Source organism: Miscanthus floridulus, chromosome 4 (genome assembly GCF_019320115.1).
Source record: "Miscanthus floridulus cultivar M001 chromosome 4, ASM1932011v1, whole genome shotgun sequence".
Classification (NCBI taxonomy): Eukaryota; Viridiplantae; Streptophyta; class Magnoliopsida; order Poales; family Poaceae; genus Miscanthus; species Miscanthus floridulus.
Window position 1 is genome coordinate 109,847,261 of NC_089583.1, and position 4,796 is coordinate 109,852,056.

Below are 4,796 nucleotides of genomic sequence, written 5' to 3' on the forward strand. Positions count from 1 at the left end.
TATGAAGGTACTTAATTGCAGGTATATTTATCGGGTAGCTATGGATATCGAAGTATATACATCTGGGGATGTATATATGGAGAGTATCTTAGTTTACTGCTTTCATTGTAGTGCTTATTTATCTCTTGTGGGGATGGGCTGCAATGAATTTGCCTGTAGGTATGCTAACCACGAATGCATAGATTGAATGTAGCTGATGACTAGCTATATATCGAGAGAGTACGTGTTATGCCACCGACATAGAACGTGATTGCCACCTTAGGCTAGCAATTTCGTGAGGATGAATAGGACGAGCATGCATCATGATTATGCTTGTGCATAAATATGCTTCCCTCACCTTGTTCTAATACTAAGTAACTTGTGATCCATGTGATGTTACTACCTTCCCTGTGTGAAGCTAGACAAAATGCCTTGTCCCATGCCGCTTGAATAGCTATGCTTGAAGGTAGTGTGTGATTAGTTTTGTCTTGTATGTTTGCTTCCAAAGGAAATAGATGACAAGTTATTAATTAGCAAAAACTTCACCCCTTCGAAAACTAAATTGCTATATGTAAGTAAAGCTTGTTTTGTAGAGGTATCCACCTACTCAGTAAAAAGGAAATAAAAAGATAACAACACCTTACTACCAAGTTTATGTGTATTGGTGTTGTTGTAGGTGACTACTTGTTAGGTGTGAGCTTTGTGCTTAGTAATAGTCAGCTTAAGCTAATTAGATTGAGTATTTCGAAATGCTTGCTTAAGACCAGGATGTAGGTGCAGATGCTCGTTATTTAGGTAGTGCCATAGTTGTCATCCTTTTGTCCTCGGACAGCATATGAGTGTTGAAGAGCAGCTATCCTGGAATAATGTCCAAGTTTTGGTAATCTCATGGTTGTCATTTTCAATTAAGTTCTCTCTTAGCAGCCTGAGCCTGTACACGTGGTTGATAGCCTTGAACGTTGCGCTATGAAGACCTTTATCCATGCCATTGCTTGACCTTAGGCCCAAGCTTAGCTCCCTTCTTTGCTCGCATGTTTTGTGGTTGTCCCGCTCCTGTGTGGGAGGACCTTGCTCAAAATCCTTGTTAGATCTCATTGCTATCTACCTTGCTTTGGAACCTTTTCCTCGCAGATCATGCCATTGTTTTATCAACTGAATCCCTAGTCAGTGCCTTGGCTCTGTCCCTTGAATCTTGTTTATTTTGTCTCCAACTCTCTCAAGTCTATGGACATTTATTAGTCTTGATCTCATGTTGCTGCTCGACAAGACCAAATCACATGTTAATCTCAACCTGGTAATCACTTGGTGGACACAAGACATATATGGAAATTCGGCACGAAGTCCCCTGCTCAGTTGTCTTCGACAACCAAGCTATGCTCTCTTTCGTTGTGTTTTGATCTTCGGATCCCCTACGTGTTGACTCCTAACCTTGTGACTACCTTTGGTTGCTATCCCTCCTTCGCAAATTGTGCCACGTGAAAATTCTTTTGGGTTGTATGTTCAGTAATGGTGCCATGATTAGCGATCTATGGTGTCATGACAAAACCGAGAGCCTCCTGTGGGTGCACACACAAGGCTGTGCTGCTCGGCATGCGCTGGTATCGGGGTTTCTAGTCATGATCCATCGTAGAACTGCACCGATGTGTTATTTTCACATAAGCTCTTCCTTGGTTATCTCTCCTTATCATGTCAAGCGATCTATATGTCGAACTAGATGCAATAGGACTCCCTTTTGAAGTCATCCAACGGTTAACCTTTGAAGAACAGGTCACTAACAGGAACATAAACAGACTGCAAGAGGGTAGACAAGCGACTCTACTTGACGAACCGACCTTCTTTGGTGTGACCCCTTTCTGCTGACTTCAATAGCGACCATCTATATGCTTCGACCATAATTTTTATTATCAAGAGTGAAGATTTGGAACCTTTTTAGTGTTGAGGGACAACTGATTAGTTACTAGTAGTGTCGGGTACCATAAAACGGGGTACCCCGAGCGTCCACCAAAAGAGTCACTTAAATCCCATCAACAACAAAGCCAGAAGGTAAGCCATGGGTTCACCACCAGCCCCGTCCAAGCCCACCGGCTCTCCGCCTCGCCTGAGGCCTCGCACGGGAGGTCTCGACACCCTGACAAAATCTTCGCCTTGCGCGAGGCCTCTCGCGAGAGGCCTCGGTAAGGATCCCAATCTCTGTCTCGCCCGAGGCCCTGTGCGTACAGCCTCGAATGAGACAGCTATTCTCCGTGTCGCCTGAGGCTAGCTTGTCAATAACCCGTCACTCCCGCCTCGACCAATCTTCCCGACAGCATGTCACGTCCTATTAATGCATCAACCATTCCCGCAATCTTAGCCAGACGATGGCTCAACACCACGGAGTGGCCGATGGGACAAGGAGTCACATCAACACCATACCGGCTAAGACAAGGCATGGTGGGGATTACCGGCCACTGTGTTCTGGCGCTGTGCCCACGATCAGCGCCGGTGCTATGCTGTGCCCCGTAACACCCGCCCCGAAGACAACACGGCATGGGAAGTCTGGCCTGAGTCATCATCGCCTCCGAACCAGCGTACCAGACCGACCGCTCCCTCCGAGCCTCGGCACCCTACATCAGGGCCTCGACCATCTCGAGATTCACGTCTGCCAAGACCCCCACCATGGTTTGGCCTCGGCACCAACCGAGCCTTGGCCTCATGCGCAGTCAACCCACAATGACCCGCATGTTGTCCGCTGCTCCCGCTTCGAGGTAGCCCTAGAGTTCCCATGACGCACAGGATCGGATGTGACCAGCACATCGCCCCAGCGCTTCAAGGATGGACCACTCCGACGACCATGTCACCATAGGAACAGGCTACAGGGCTCGGACACGCCACCTCCATTCGCACGACGCTGTATAGTTAGCACACGTACTACCCTAGTCCTCCCTTCAACTATAAAAGGAAAGGACTTGGGCCATTTCTGAGGGAGGAACACAGAGACACACACAAAAACAACACCCTATAACACGCATACTCCCCCGCTGTCTGAGAGCAACATCTCAAGCAGCCCGCATCACTCCATGCCGAGACCTGGCACTAGCTCCCTCTCTCACCCAGCTTGTAACCCCCTGCTACAAGCACCTCGGTGCAAGGAATACAAGATCGATCTCTCAGACTGGATGTAGGGCACCAATTGCCTAAACCAGTATAAGCCTTGTGTCTCTTTGCATCACCATCCAGAATCGAGAACATGCAGTATAAATTTACTAGTTGGTTGAGGACTCCCCGATCTAAAACACCGACAGTTGGCACGCCAGGTAGGGGGATCTACATGTTAGTTTCGTCATCCCAACAAGTTCCGGATGGTAGACCCCGTACGACCACTGCGTCTCAGCACAGTAGTCTAGTTTGGGAGCCTAGAGTTCATGTCTCTAGGGCACGAGTACGACATGGTACTCCTCACACCCCGAGCCCCGCCTGCCGACGACGACATCACGCACCGGCAGCCCAGGCGCAGGCAGCGCCTGGGCGGCCGCTCTCGCCGCGCTCACCAGGCACGACGCGAGTAGGATCACCCCGATAATACACGAACCCAGGGCGACTCGCCGCTCTCTGCCGGTATCCTACGACCAGCTGTTGGTGCAAGGTCCCTGGTTAGGGACCTATCTAGCCTGAGCCTGGACAAGGGAAAAATGCCGGTGGTGCCCGGCGATGCCCCGACATCAAGCTTCGCTCCACCACTCCCTGAGGAGCCAACTCTGGTGGAGCAAAGCCCGGCGATAGCACCCTCCCCATACCCCTTCGGGTTGAGAAATGTCGCTGCCTCCTACGCTTACGCCTACGCTTCCATTCACATGGAGCCCTCAGGACACCACCAATGCTTCGCTCTCAACTTTAACACAACCACGTCGACTCACACCCACGCTGACTCCTCAGAGGAGGATGAAGCATGGGATGGAGCGGATTTTTCCAACCTCCACGACCATGAAACCATGCACCGCTTCTTGGCCGTGAGTGACTATTGCTTTGGCTACTCTGATTCTGACGACGAAGGCGCTCATGATCCCTCTCATGAGTGCTTCCACGTTGGACTTGGGTTGCCAAGCACGGGCGAGGAGGACGAGGGGGTAGGCAACCATACCTCGCTTCATCAGGGAATAGGCGATGCCACGTCCTCACATGTTGTCCCACCGGCAGCATGGAATGAGAACCTTGTCCTCGAGCAATTTCGATGCTCGAACCTGGAGCAACTCCGTGAACTTTAGGCCAAGGTCAAGCAAGATCGACTCCTTCTGCAACAGCTCCGAAACACTCTCGAGCAGGAGCAGCAGGGCCACGGTGATGGTGGAGGGGCCCGGTGGCAGGCCCACGATGTGCACCACCGCATCAATGACGACGAAGGGGATGATTGTCCCCCAATATTCAACCGCGCTAGCCAGAATGTCGTAGCCGCAGTGATGCTAGTTCGCACAATGCCCGAGCCCTCTACCACGGAAGGGCGATGGGTTTGCGGCGAGCTCTAGGATCTCCTCGAGACCACCACGGTGCAGCAGGCCAAGACTTCCGCCTCCCGGTGGCGTGGAGCCGCCTCAGACCTCCCCTCGGCACCGCATCGGCAGGATAAGGAGGCCTCAGTTCGTCCTGAGCCCGCTCGGGCGCCAATAGCCCATGGGGTCCCCTTGTGGCTCGACCGCCTCGGCAACCAACGCGAGGTGTAGGCAGACCATGAGGTGGTCAGTAGGCGATGATGCCACAATAACAAGGGGCTCGCCCGAGGCTGCCATCCACACCGGGGTGGCCGTTATGATAGTAAGGAGGACCACAGTCCTTCTCCTAAACCG